Source organism: Athalia rosae, chromosome 1 (genome assembly GCF_917208135.1).
Source record: "Athalia rosae chromosome 1, iyAthRosa1.1, whole genome shotgun sequence".
Taxonomy (NCBI): Eukaryota; Metazoa; Arthropoda; class Insecta; order Hymenoptera; family Athaliidae; genus Athalia; species Athalia rosae.
The window spans coordinates 2829061-2845088 of record NC_064026.1 but is presented as its reverse complement, the minus strand read 5'-3'; the positions used below and the strand labels follow the sequence as shown (position 1 = coordinate 2845088).

Below are 16028 nucleotides of genomic sequence, written 5' to 3'. Positions count from 1 at the left end.
AAGCGGCACAGATATATATGATATTACATCTCTTGTTCGGCTGAACTTTGTTCAACTGGCAATTGAAGGAAGGATGAAATTTTTCGGATATAATCTTCGTCATTGTGAATAACCTACAGTTGAAAGACTGAACTCTGTACAACAGATTCGCAGGACGGGATAGATAATGCGATATCTATGAGCAACGATGACTTTTTTGAATGAAAAAATCAAGTAAAAAAAATGATACTTGGACCCGAACTTAGCGGTTAAAAATACGAGAAAAAATTAAAGCAGTTATTCAAGGTTTGAAATAAATATGACACGATATCTTCAAATATGACATAGAATAGACTCTGTCGGAGTGATATTCGACTGACCAAAGGTGCCTGGCAATTCTTTTATTTCTACCTCATGAGTTAATGGAATGATGTTTTTTTTTGTTGGTTTCTTGTGCTTTTTCTTCTACATTTTTTTTTCATTCTCTTCTTTATTCTTTTTCATACAAATAAATATAGCCAGATGTCATAATGACATAAAGTATTTTCTTTTTCTTTATATTTTTAACATATAGCCGAAGGCCACAGGGATCTTAAGTTTGAAATTCTGTTACCCAGAAGCTAGAAAGGAGCCTTCGAATTTGCTGGTGAGAAATTTTTCAACAGTTTAAAGCTAATTTTAGTACGGCTGCTGAGCGGACGTTGAAAAAAAAATATGTATGTATATATATATATATTCAAGCATATTATTTTTATATCGACTATCGCCAAAAAGTAGATCTGTACTTCAAACACGCGAATACTACCGCGTAAAAAAAAAAAATCCTTGCTCTTCGAGAAAAAAAAGAAAAAGAAAGAAAAGAAAATATCTCTCCAAGTCATTCTTTTTGAAAATATATATTCGGCACGTATCGACGATCAAATTGAGTACGGCTATGGAACATATCAGAACGTAAAATGAAAACCGATAACAATCTTACGAATTACATTTCCTCATTTGAATGCGGTTTTGGTTGTCGATAAAAATGAGGAAATAATTATACGTTCTACAATATATAATATTAATTGAATCGTGTGACAAATTATGAAAGCCGCGTATATTTCGTGACTATAATTTAAATCGGACAAGTTCGTTATTATTATTTTACAATTGACTTCAGGGGAATAACATAGCGAAAATTTATTAAATCTGAACGGTCCCAATTAGATAATGCTTCTATTTTTACAATGTGATGTCTATTTGAAGAATTTACTTTGATATTAGTAGAACACGAATAGACACATGTGTATAACCGCAATTTGTGGCTCTGACAAATGCGTAGAGTATAATAATCTACGTATGTGGGTACGCCTATATAAAAACCGCAATGGTGAACTATATAATCTCGGTCACAAGCGGTCACAAGGAAAACGTGGTTTAGAGTTTGAACTAATCACAAAATTCTGATAAATCCCTACACACAATCACACCTGCGCGTAAGTTTATACACACGTACACGTATTAATTAACATTAGTTTTTTTTTTATTTTTTTTTTTTAATATTTATATACGTTTTTCAATTCAATCGACAACAAACCTTCTGGCACGTATACGATAAACAAACACCAACGCATGTGTATAAACTTATTGCCTTTTATCTCACTGTATTAAAAATATAAATATCAAGTTTCTGAACGTGAAAATATAATAATGTATGATTGAAACGGCCGATACGCATATGCGAATTTTCAACGCTTCCATTTTATGAATTGTGCATTTTTTTTTTTTTTTTTTAATTCTTCAAAATCTTTCCAATTATAAATCCGAATTATTTCATACGAAATCGCAGCTGACTTCAGACGAACATTTTTCATTCTAACTAAATGATTCCACATAAAACTGTGAAACCGTGATTACATGTGTATCATAGGCTCGTGAGTATGTAAATGTAAAACACAAAATTCTAGGGGGAAAAAAAGAAATAAATAAAATACGTCTCTACGATATCTATAACCGGGGGTCATTCATCTATGTATATTTATTCTTTCATTTATCAATTTTCGTTCTTGTTTTTCAATGGGGATTTTTTTCCTCTCTTCTTATCATTCGTCGCTCATAATCTGTACTTTTTGGAATACTACGAATCAAATATGATTTCCTTTTCAATCTCTCCTTTTGATTCGCTTTGATTTAATCGAGGTAAAAAGGACTCTTGATTAAAAACCCTCGTATTCTACGCAGAAAAAAAGCAGGAGGAAAATAAAAAATTATTTTTATCAAATTTCCTGCTATTGACAGCAGGTGATAAATACAAATAAATCATTCGCATATCAGGAATAACAGGATATTAAAGCTCGCTATTTCTGAATAATCAATTTTCGTATCTCTCGGTTTTTTTTTTTTTTTTTTTCGCATACGATTTTTACTCCGCAATTGTTTCAATGAATTGCTTTTAATCTATTGCGTGCGATGGGTAGCGTATAGTACAAAACTGTTCTGTTTGTTTGACACTATAATACACGCCGCGATTACAACTGACACATTGATGTAGTTACGCGTGCGTATATCATGCGTATCACATGTAACGTACATATCTAATTGTAAATGTGTAAATATATACGTATAGGTATTTTATCGTACCGATGTTATATACGTACATAGAATAATGAAATACTCGAATTAAAAAAAACAAACATATTTTCATAATAAAAAATAAATAATTAAATCACTTTATACGTAAACGTAAACGTACGTATCATAAATAGGGATATTCATGCGAATCGAGGGACCGCCTTCGAGATTGATATGAAAATTAAGAATGTAACTCGATAAGAATTTTATAACCTCGGTCAAAGCATCAAAGTACCCAGAAAAGGAGAGAGAGAGAGAGGGAGAGGGAGAGAGAGAGAGAGAGAGGGAGGGAGAGAGAGGGAAAAATCTCCGAACGTTATAAGCGAAAAAATTTAAACACGATTTACATATAATATAGGAATTTTTGAGGGAAAATAAGCTTATCGCCTATCTGTTCGTAGATAAGTTCGACGAACAGGACGCCGCGGCTAGACGCGTATCACATGCACATGCATACGTACATGTAAAATATATACATGTGTATACATCGATATTATAGAATACGTACATCTATATAGGTATAACGTTATTATATCTCCATGGTACGGTATGTAGATGCAACATTTCCGAGTGCGGTATAAAATTTGAGCGGAGTTCCCACTGTCGTCGGTTCACGCATGCTTCAGAGGTTCGTATTTGAATTTTGAATGTTTATAAAAAGCAAAGCAAACACATGTGAGTATCGTTTAATCGAGGGTTGGACAAACATGTAAAAATTAAACGGGCGAACGTGAAGGGATAAAAAAAGCGAAAAAACACTTGTTAGATTTTCAAACTTTGCGTATAATGAAACTGCACTGAACTGCATCACTTTTATTACACGCATACGAAGCCACAAATCACTCGCAGAAACGATGCGGTTATACCATGACGATACGGAATACACATGCAACCGATGTTTCAAACTAACTCTTGTACGTACTATAGTTTTCACAATGAAAGAGCAGCGAGGCTTCTTCGTATCTCGAAGGTGCATTGACACTACAGAAATTAAGGAGTTATGTTATAAAACGCAACGACCTACAATGTGCTTCAATGCTACAAATGCTACACAACTACCCCCTCCATCCCCCGCCCCTTTCCCCTCCTTTTGGCTTTTGCTGCTCCCCACATATCCCAACGCAGCCCCTTCTTAAGGCCAATGTTCCCTCTCTCTTGCTCACTCAATCCCGGCGTTCTTGCCCCCCTGACAGTAACGTAATAAGAGATTTCAGCCCCCTCGCTCCTCCCCCCGAATTTTCAATACTCCCTATCTCCGAATCGCCCGACTTGTATATCGCGTTGTACATCTGGACCATGGGAAACGTTCGTTTCTTTTGCTTCATTTTACATTTTGTAATAAGAAATTTACTTTTTTTATTTCATACATGAGGAAAAAAATTTCATTCATTTCACGCTCGAACAATTTTATATGTACCCAGATTGAAAATGACGAAAATAAAATTGTTATTATTTTATTTATCTTTTTCTTTTTTTTTTTTTTTTAACGGAATTTCATCAATCGTACATAAGACGTCGAGTTTCCCGCGTTGGAATTTTATTTCATTCATCGGTCGTTGCGAATTAATGAATATTGCGATAACTTTTTAAATAAAAATATCGCGTTAATAACAAGCGCAACAACGTAAAACTCGGGAAAGCGATAAGTGAGCTTAACATTCATCCTGTGTAACATGTGCATCGCGTGGAATCGCGCGCGCTAGTCTCGGGTCGAATTTTACCGTAACTTTACCGAACGCCCGCGTTTTCTTAAACTTGAAACTGTGAAGTCCCGATATACGCTCGATAATAATAAATCCGAGCGTAAATTTATCACGAGTTGATACGTGTATATACGAACGCGCGCATTATTCCAAAAGGAAAATTTAGGAAAAACACAGACGTAAGAAAACTAAAAATCTTTTCGACTCTCGCGTTTCCTTCGTCTCGGCAGCGCGTTGTAACGGTAAAAAAGGTGAGAGAAAAACTCAAAAAAAGAAAAAGAGAGAAAAATCGAATTCCGAAAGCGGCGTTCGTTGGGCTCGCGCTCAACTATACGGTAAACTCGCAAGAGAGCATGAGAATTCAGTCTCGCTTGCAGCAGCAGCCCCTGTATGCATATTATGCGGTTTGTAATGGCATGTAGCAGCAACAGCGGAACTTCTATACACCTTCTTCGATATTATTTAACATTATACAAGCTTATACATATGCCCTCTAGTCTCAGCGTCTCGGTTCAAAGCGCACGTACATGTATATGGTGTAGCGATCACGTGACGCGAAAGTACTTTAAAGTCAAGTCACCGTGTACATAGGAGAACCAAGACTTGGGATAATTTTTGACGTCATCGAAGGTTCACCATTTTTTTTTCCCCTCGTTTTTCTGTTCGTTTCATCGATGAGTTTGGTTTTTCGAATGTCTTTTCTCAGTAGACTCGATTTTTGACTTATATATTTTCATTTTCATTTTTCGTTCACTCTTGTATCATCTGGTTTTTTGTTCTTGTATAGCACGTGTAACGTACATGCACATGGATTTGTAAATCGGCACAAGGGATGTAAGTGCACATGTTTTATATATGTATTTTATTATGTACATTATATATAGCATGTCCTGTCAGTGCCCCTCTGCTTTGCCATGCTATTGCAGCGCACGCGCGATGAGAAGTTTCCATTGTTGCGGGTATATATGAAAGAAAAAGCAAAAAGAAAAAGAAAAATGGAAGAAAAGAGGAAATAGCAAAAAAAAAAGCAGCAAAAATAAAAAAAAAAAAACCCAGAGGGAAAAGAGAAATGATATTATTTTTTTCTTCGTTTTTATATATAGTGTATGTGTGTATGTCGGTGCTTTACATATGTATATCGTGTGTACGCATGTATGTATAGTACGTGAGATGAGTATAACATAAAATGCGACGTCTACAAAGATTAACGCGCCATATTGGACTTAATGTAACGTAAGAACATCTGTTTATGAAGACCCTCTAAATATATGATAAAAATGACGTCATTTCGCATAGTTAATGTGCAATATATATACGTTATATATATCTGCTAATTTGATGAATTCGCGTTTCAAAAAAATTATATTCGCGGTAAGTTTAATTGCAATTTCCGCACTCCGTAACTCAGCTTCTTTTTGTTTTTTTTTTTTTTCTTCTTTTCGTCTCTCGTTTTTTGATCATAATTTCATTTTTATTTTACTTTTTCGCTGTACAAGTACCATATACCATCGCACGGTGTGTGCAGCTTCGATATTCCCCGATTAATTCATCCCGCTTTCTCTCTTCCATCTCGTTTTTCTTTTATTTTAATTTTTTTTTTTTTTTTTTTTCTATTTCATTTACTCTCTTTTCCGCCGCAGTTCAAACATTTGCGGTACACGGTATAATACCTCCTATTGGTGTAGGTTATAGCGGTCTTTTATCGCGCGTATGGTTCACAACTCACCGCGACGTCAATCTTTGCCGCGCATTCTCAACTAATTTAATCCTCCGTTACAATACCAAGCGCGACTTTATATTGTAACAGATATAGTATCTGAAATCATATATATATATATATTTACACATTCCAAAACTGAGCTTCGCGACAATATTTCACCGTTCTAATAAACTTTTCTTACGTCTTTGAAAAGAAAAGCGAAGATATCTCCGTGTAATTTCATGAATTCATATTATAATACCTACTGCGAGGTATGGATGTACTTGAAAAATATCGGGCATATCGAGAGGCGGTCGGGGTCGCGGTAATATGAGAGATGGTGTAAAATCGATGAGTGTATAGGTGGATACATTTTAGAGAAGATTAAAAAAAAGAGAAGAAAAGAAGGAAGAGAAAGAGAGAGAGAAAAAGAAAACGAAAAAAAAAACTACGGCGAGAAAAAGAGAGGGGGGAGGGGGGAAAAAAAAATGGAAAGATTAATGATTATTCGATAAAGGCATAAAATGAGTATTATACGAGGCCCTGATCAAAGTGCATACGGTAGTGCAAGCGCAGCAGCATAGCAGCATAGCATTCCCCTGAAACGCCTTGGCAGCTCTGGTATATACCCCACCGTAGACAACCGGTTCCACAGTATTCACCCGCTTTTTGAGAAAAAATTGAACCCGTTTGTAAAACGAAAAAAGCTCCTCTCTCTCCGTCTTCTCTCACTCCCCCTCGTCGCCGCCGCCTCTCACTCGCGCAGCATCCATCCGTCCATCCATCCCTCTTTCTTTCTTTCTTTCCTTCTTTCTTTCTTTCGTCCTTTCTTTCTTCCTTTCCTCGTCTCTTTTTCTTTCTTTCGTTAGTTCTTTCTTTCTTTCAGTCTCGGCTTGGGAACCGTACGCGCCGAGCGCCGAGCGGCAACGGCAACGGCAACGGCAACGGCAGCATCGGCTACCTACCCGTATACCATCAAAAACCACGACCAACGACGACGACGACGACGACGACGACGACGTGCCAGTGAGTTGCACCAGCCACACTCCGTATAGTAGATGGTTACAGCGCATCTCAAACCGAACTCCTCTTCGTCGAGAATCGAGTCATTTCTTTTATTTTCATCTCATTCTTCTTCTATTTCTCCTGGCTGGTACACAATACCTACGTACGTACGTACCTACGTACACGTACACGAGTCTGGTAATGCTCCTCCGGAGTATCCCTCGGGATACCCGTATACACCGCCGTACGCGTATCCCCTAACATAATGGTTGAACGAAAGAGCTAACTGGCCTATACCTTCCCGTCCACATCCATATATTTCTTCGCATAGTTTATGATCTATGCTAGGTGTTCGACGGTGTGTATATAACTTTTAAAACTTGCCTTCTATCGTGCAAAGAGTGTCTACACATACACACTACATGCATGTACAAGTAATCTATATATATATACATATATGTATCCATACATGCACATATATATATACATGTCGCGTTTATCATAGTTATTGATTTTCGAATCGGTTCAAAATTTCCATAATATATACCTAAGGATGGGACCAGAAAGAGAAAGAAGAAGGGAGGGGGGGTCTGCGGGGTGCGGGGGGAGTGCGGGGGGGAGAGAGGGGGGGTGAAAGAGAAGGGTGACGGCGAGGGGAAAAGAGAACGAAAAAACGGGGCGAGCAAAAAACGGGAGAGAGAAAGAGAGCGAGCGATCGAGAGCGAGAGAGAGAGAGAGAGAGAGAGAGAGGGCAACGGCGTCATGGCGGCCGACTGCCCGTTTCAAACTTGGCACAAAGTTCACCAACTCAAAAGCCTATACCCACCCCTCTTGCCCCCATCGGCCTCCGCCGCGCCGGGACTCCTCCTCACCCCCATCGCGGGTGCAATTCTCGAGCAACCCCCCACGACTCGCGGGTACCACGTCGACGGGGTTCGCCGTCTACCCCCTCCGCGATTCGAGCTTCGCTTCCCCCCCCCCCCCCCACCTACACTCCCGACGAACCCCCGATCCCCCGATCACCGTCGCCCCCGCTCATAACCCACAGGCTCCCCCTCGTTCCTCTATACAAACTGCCCGCACAACCGAACTGATGAAGCAGCACCGTTACTACCACCAACACCACCGAATACCGGCAACGCTCGACGTCGCGTCTATATTTTTCCGTAATATATTAAGAAACGCGGATTAACCACCCCCTTTTCCCTCCTTCGACCCGCCAAAGTCTACCGAACGGAATCTCGCACCACCCCCCTTCCTCGCTCTTCCCCTCCGCCCCTCCATCCCTCCACCACCCCCCACCCATACTCCCGAAAGTTATGCGGTTAGTAACGATAATAATTATTTTAATTATAATACGTATATACGTATTGTACGTGTGTATACATTTTTTTCTCTATATACGGAGATAAGAGATTGCATCGCCACATAACGGAAGAAACAAGATTGTAGATTGTTATAATAAAAGCTGCAGTAACTGCAACGTTCTGCAGATTTTTTAACGTTGTCATTCTTCTTTCTGTGTGTATGGAAAAATGAGAAAAAAATTTTACAAAAATTCTTTCGCTGTAGATACTGTCGATAAGTTGACACTAATACGTTCGATTTTATACTCTACACGTATCTTACTAATTCGCCATTATTTTATTTTTTTTTTTTTCGATACAATTTCATGCGATGACCACGAAAAGAAGTGAAAACGGGGGAACGTAGGTAACGTTTCTTGCAGGGCGGATGTCGGAGTGGCGAAAAAACGGAGATAGACCGCTGGTCGTAGCTTTTCTATATATATGATGTATACGTACACGTGATACGTAGATATGTATGTGTACTTGTATATAGGTATAGCTGGCCTGCATTTTTTATAAAAAGGATCGATGCAGGAGGGTAAAGTTCTGAGTGAAAAATTGTTAAAGTATTATGGCGACCCCTCGCGTTCGAAACTCAAAATATGTAAGAATTTATGTGTAGGTACTATACAGAATAAAATGAAAAACTCCCCGCCGACGTAGCTATATGTATTATTATACGTGCGTGTACATACGTATATATACAAGTATATAATATATATATACGCGTTCCATAATGCAGCTGCACTACCTATGCAGCACAAACTCACCGGTAAACGTACATGGGCTCTGAAATTTCAAAATTGCGAAGCGTTCACTTTTTTTTCCCTCCTTTTATTTGCTCGACCTTCTCTCATCATTTTGAATTCCGGGCGAAAAATACCCCTCGTGGTGCAACAGCGGCCAGTTCTTTCTCAGATATTGAATTTCATTCTCTGTATCGATTTCCAGAGTAAAAAAAGAAAATATATATAGGGAGTTAATACATACCCCTACACCCGTCTATACACACGTATAGTATACGTACAATGGACTCTATACCGTCGTAACTTCTAAGAAAAATATTGAAACAAAAATGAAAAAGAAAAAATGAACGGAAAATAAAACCCACGGCTTATCGCGTAAAAAAGAAGAAAAAATATAGAAATTGCCCCACCCTTGAGTTATAGGGGAAAATAATCGAAGGATGAAAACGAATCGATGCCATCCATGATTATATATCTGCAGAAAGCTATGCGGATTACATCTATATATATATATATATGTAACTGTGCAATAATGGCGGAACAATTTTCGAAAATGAACGAAAATGAAGGAATGAAGATTCGCACACTCAGGTAGTACCTGTGTGTACACGCATGAAAGGTGGATAAAAAAGTTTATGGGCGACGGCGCGGTGTACTCGTTCCTCCGAAAATAAAAGCTCTGCAGCTTCGACAAAGCTAGACCGCAAATGGCCGAAAGAATCTAGAAATTTTTATAATCCCTTCGTACTTTAGCTACTCTCTAGTATAAAATACGCACACATACGTCACTCGTACAAAGCCATAACTCGAATCCCCGGCCGATAAAAGGGGGCGTCTGTTTTGTATTTGCCCAATCTTCTTTAAAGCTTTTGTACGAAGAAGATAACCGTGCGAATTAAAAAATAAATGAAATAAAATAAAAAATAGGATAAATCTCTCTCTCTCTCTCTCTCGCTTCCTCTCTCCCTGCAAATAAAGGCAAATATTCTACTGTAGTGCGAATAAAAATATAATAACCGCGGACGAAAATATTTTCATTTATGATTTCCCTCGTTTTTTTCCTATCTACGTCGGCCATTTTGATTTCTTCACCTTCCTTCTTCCTTTTTCTAATGAAATGCTTCTTTATTTTTCATTTTCAAATTTTCTACGGAATACAGATGAATAGATTATTGCCGCCGACTTGATTAATCGAGATACCTCGCATATAAAATGCACACCCTCACCTCCCCCCCCCCCCAGTCTCGCCCCTACCATCGCCGTCGAGAGAAAGGGCTGAGAACAGTAGGGAGTGAATTTATCAACCGTATGTATATGTGTTCCAACGGAGGGGGTGTTTGTGGGCGCGAAAAGATCATTCGTTCATGTAATGTACGTATGTATATAAGTACAGATTGTATATACCAGATCATACCGAAAAATGTTGCGGCCAGCGCTCAAAAACGCGTCCAAAAGTGGAAAAGTGCTGGATAAATTTCAAGGTACACTTTTTTCGTTTTTTTATAAAATGTTTTTTTTTTTACAGAAAATGACGGTTCTAACAAATCGGCATCGCGGAAAATCGTTGAAAATCGTTCAACAATTTCGAGAATTCTTAACGTAATTTTTCATCTAATCTTCGGACACCGCACATTCGGATCACCCGCCACGACGATATCATAATACCACGTGGCGACTGAACCCACGTTTCGTACACGGAAAATCGCATTACTTTCGTCGCTTCATTAAATATTCAAAGACGCGCGTTCTCCGAAGGTATAGTCAGTAAAAATGTTCGCTATTTCGTCGTCGTATTACGACCAACCAAGCAAAATAAGAAGCAGAAGCAGCGGCAGCGGCAGCAGCAGCAGCAGTGGAGCAGGAACGGCGGCAGCAATTTTCGACGCGCATCTCGTTAATTGAAAATCGATCAATCGATGATTATAACATATAGACAAAATGGGGAGGGCAACAAAAAATATACATACACATATATATATAAAACGCATTAGGTGCGCGTGAAACGCTCTACATGTCCGCGCACTTAATTTTACGGCACATGTCCATATGTATACGTACATATGTATAACGACGCATGTAAGAAATATGCACGCGTACACCACACGGGTATATAATATACTTCCTGTAAAAACCCACCCCCACCGCCGATGCAAATGACCAGATATAACGTACAGGCAACGCTGTACTTTATATTTCCTTTGACAAAAACTCTACATTTATTACATATACGTATCGAATATACGCTTGTGCGGTCCAAAAATATCACTTCCTTATATGAAGCGATATACATATAATATCAATATTATATATATATATGAATCCGTCGCGCGCGTCAATTAGACTCCTCATTTTTCCTTCTCTTTTTCGATTTTTTTTTTTTTTTTATCTTCCTCAAATTGATTTATATTTATTTACTTATTTGCCATTTTTTTTCTTCTCGCACCGCATTCCTACCGACGTCTGGTTTAAAACAGCGCTTTACGGAGGGCCGGCAGGTATTCAAAAATTGGAAATCTTTTTTTAAAAATAAAAATTCTGCGATTCTGCATTCTGTCGACGCGGAGGAAGGCGGTCGGTCGTATCTTTTTTTTCTTCCCTAATCGACTGACCAGATTTTTCGTCGGATGAATTTTCATTCGCAATCTTCGACGAATGTTATACCGTGAAGTAAAACATGGCCGAAGGATAGCAGCTGACTCGGAGATTTCAACGAATGTTCAAAAACATCGCCTGTTGTACCGTCTGCGGATCCTCAAGGAATCTTCGAAACTGCACGAGGAAAATTGCGCGTCGCGCGATCGTGAAAAAAACATGTCATCGCAAATTTTAACTCGGTTTTGCGGAGGTGTTACGTCAGATCGAAAATAAAGAAAAAATATACCAAAAATTGAATAAAATTATATAAATTTCGAAATATATTTTTCGTTACGCATTTAGGTATGATATAAGAATAAGAAAAGCTCGCCGACCGCACACTGCAGTCGCATACCGAACGACGATTTTTTGTAATCGATGATCGTGTATATGCGTGTATACGAAGCAAAATAAAGTTGAATTCGCGACTGACGTCGAACATTTTTTATTGTACTTATACATACATACACGTATAAAAAGAAATAATTTTTCCAGCATCCACATTATTACGACTTTTGCACGTATGTGTTGTGTGGGTATTCGTACCTGATAGAATGTTTTACGCAATCTTTCAATTAAAAATCCCCCGCAAATACATATGTGTACGTTCGTACGAGCGTATAATGCTATTATTACTGCATAAAATCTTATGTATTTGTAAAAGAGAAAAACTTTATTGTCTCTTTTTGTTTTTTGTTTTTTTTTTTTTTTTCGTTTGCAATGAACTTTACTTTGTTTTTCCAATAATATATACGAGGATATATTATTCAACCGAAGCAACGTCTTGTATTAAGGTATATAAATATATATATAATGTACATCCATTCGCGGTGTTTAGTTATATAAATTTTATATACACTAATCGCGGTTCGTCGGTTGATACAAGATATAAAGTCCATTAATTATATTGTTAAAAAAAATGAAGAGAAAAAAGGAAATATTAAAAAAATAATATAAAAAAAAAAAAAAAAAAAAAAGATACCCTCCTTCCTCGCGCGCGGGTTTTCCTCTGACGGTCGATCGTTAGAAAAATATTTTTTTACAATCTACCCTTTCCCCAGGAAAATATATTCCCCTTGTGCATGTACGTATATAATATATATAGCCGGATACATATGTATTGCATATACATATATGTAATATATACCTTGTACAGCGAACGTTAATTTAAACCAGCGCGCGGAGAGCTGCGAGAAAGAAGAAGAAGACGAAAAGAAGGAGCCGAAGACGAAGAGGAAGAAGTAGTATGAGGCGAGGCGAGGTGAGGTGAGGTAAGGTAAGGTAAGGTGGGGTAGGGAAATAAAAGGAAAGGAAAGGAAAGGAAAAAGAGAGGAATTAAATTTTCTTTGCAGGATCGAGCGCGGACTTTGTCTGCGGTTTTTTAAACCGCAATATTTCTACATTTATTTTTTCTTCAATTTTATTTCGTACACACACACACACAAAGAACATCTGCGCGTATAGACACACGTATACATATGTACATTATACAGGACGACGAACACACGTATATACCCCATCCCAGAACAAATTCAATGCAGAATGCAGATACAACTGCAACGGTTGCGGAAATTCAAAGTGTCTTTGTCTCTCGCTATAGGGAGATAAGTCATCTTCGTTGTCGTCGTCGTCGTCGTCGTCGTCTTTCGTAAAATAATATTACCAGTCGAGACTGTACTTCAGAGAAATACGTTTGACGTTGAAACATTTGAAATATTCGTTTAACAAAGCTCAGCACGTGAGACTTGGTAGTACACCGTATATATAGGATCACAGGTAGATGTATGTATATCTACCGCGACCGCGTGTAGTTATGTACAGGTATACATACAGATATTTTACCTATCCATACATCCTCCGTGTATGTATATATATATGTATAATAATATAACACAACACATATACGTGTATGTACGTAATATATATATTTATCGAAGCTCGGCATTGGAGAAGTAGAAAACATTTTACATTTTCGAAATATAAAAGTTATGAAATATCGTCCGCTCTAAAACTTTTAATGCGAAGCCGTTGGGATACGGACATAACTTTTTTATTAAAAAAGTTTTTTTTCGAAAATAATAAAAAAAATAAAAATAAAAATTCATGATAATAATACCGATAATAACAATGATAATAATAAATAACAGAGAGAAAAAGAAAAGTCATAAATAAATAAAAAGAAAAAAGGAATGAAATAAAACGACTGACAGAAAAAAAATCTCTCCGTTCCCCCTCCCCCTCGCCCCACCCCCACACCTCGAGAGAAAAAGCGAAAGAGGGACGTAATAAAAAAAAAAAAAAAAACGACGACGAAGTAAAAGAAAAAAAAGCAAAAGAAATGGAAAAAAAATAATAAAATAAAATGATAAAAAAGTGAAAAATGAAAAAAACAAAAATGAAAAAAATTACCCCAACACGGAGGAACGTTGGCTGGGTGTCGGGAGGAAGGAAAGGGAGGGTTGGAGAGGTAGGGGTTTCACGGGGAGTAGCGGCAGTGGGGAGGGGGGGGGGGATCTTTATCAAAGTCAACGTACGCCGGTCGCCATAGCAACGAAATTGGATTTTTTTTTCCAAGTTTTTTCGGCCCTTTCGTGGCGGCGCCCGGGGGTGGAGTGGGGTTAGGTCTGACGAACTACGGCGACGTCGACGGTGGGTCGGAGGAGGAAGAGGAGAAAGAGAGAAATATACGAGAAAGAGGAAGAAGAGGTGGAGGCGGAGGAGAAGGAGGGAGGCTATACGAGGGGGGGTGACGACGGGGGGGAAGCCAATAATTCGAATTGAGAACAGCCAATGGCCGTGCATCTGATTTTTTGTCGTATCATCGCCGAGGTCGTCCAGGAACGGGGCAAGGGGAATACGGGGAGTATCGGGGGGGGGGAACGAAGAGCAAAGGGAGGAGAAACGGGCCTGGTTTTTGTAAAATCTTCTCTGATCGCCGCACGAAACTCCGTGCCGTCTTTTGTGTCGGGTACCTACTATCCTAAGGTTTTACAATAAACATGCATTCACACAAACGCACGCACGCTCGACATTCGTAACCGATGCACCTACACCGAATAAATATCATCGGCATCTACTAAACCGCCGGCAAGGTTTCGTGAGAAAAGTCGAAATTTCAAAAAGAAGAGAACCCTGCTCTCAAAATACCCCGATATCAAGAAGTATAATAATACGAATAAAAATACGATACCTATAACTCTTATTCCTATATATAAATGATACCCGGTATATGCGGGATGTCCTTTGCACGTTACAAATTTGGCGGATGGAAAAATCAAGGAATCTTACTAAAATTAGGGAAGTTATAAGAACGAATGGTATAAATATTTGCTCATTGCCCCCTTGCATGTAACATCTATACCGATGAAGAAATGAAATACGTATCTCGGGTAAAAGGCGTGCAACGACGATGAACGAGCGTGGAGGCAGCCAGCGGAACAATTCAGCGGCGCAGATGAGGGGCGAGGGGGAAGATTAAGGGGGTGGTACGGGGCCGAGGGGGGTGGGGGGGGGGAAGGGGGCAAAGAGCCTTAAGAAACACTGTGAAAATCGAATATCAGTTATTTGTGGGCTGCGAGTTTTGATCTAACGGTATCATTCGGAGTTGGAAATAATTTCCATTGTATTTTTGTAGATCCGTGTGTGCATTATGTATGTGTGTGTGTGTGTGCACGATATACATAAAGATAAAACGGAGAGATAGATCGAGGGGAAAAATAAATAAATAAATGAACAAAGATGGAACGAGAGAAATAAGGATGGGGAAAAATTATAGAACCCGAGATGTACAATCTAGGAAATTAACTTTGGTCGGAGTTTACATCGTAAATTAGTCTTCCACCACCTAATTGATGATGACCCGGCATTTAGTTTAACTCTCCTATGTACACACGTACACGTACACCGTATACGTGACATACGTTTCTAAATATAACGTACAATTTTACCACGTGTTGTACAAAAATTTTGAATAATTTAAAAAAAAATTTTCAATTATTTTCTCCTTTTTTTTTTTTTTCCTTTTTCTTTTCAGTAACAATATTTGCACGATACGACAGACAATTTACGAGCCCGAGGTCCGTTGTATGCGTACATGCCGTCTCGTTTTACCTAAACGCAAACGTGTGTATTAGACGCATAGATGTATACGTGTTCCTGAAAAACATCATCTCATTTAGGAGTTCGTACGTAATCCAAGTTTATAGATATACGAGAAAAACTTGTGGAAAATAAAAGTGTAAAAAGTAAGGAAAAAGAATAAACCGACTGCAGAAGTAAGGAAAAAATAATAAGAAAAAAAAAA

At 38.4% G+C, this 16028-nt stretch overlaps 1 protein-coding gene across 2 annotated transcripts in view; it reads right to left on the bottom strand.

Annotated features, from left to right (window-relative positions):
* Positions 1-16028, bottom strand: part of LOC105682992 — a 35085-nt gene that overhangs the window by 11008 nt on the left and 8049 nt on the right. The window lies entirely within an intron of this gene.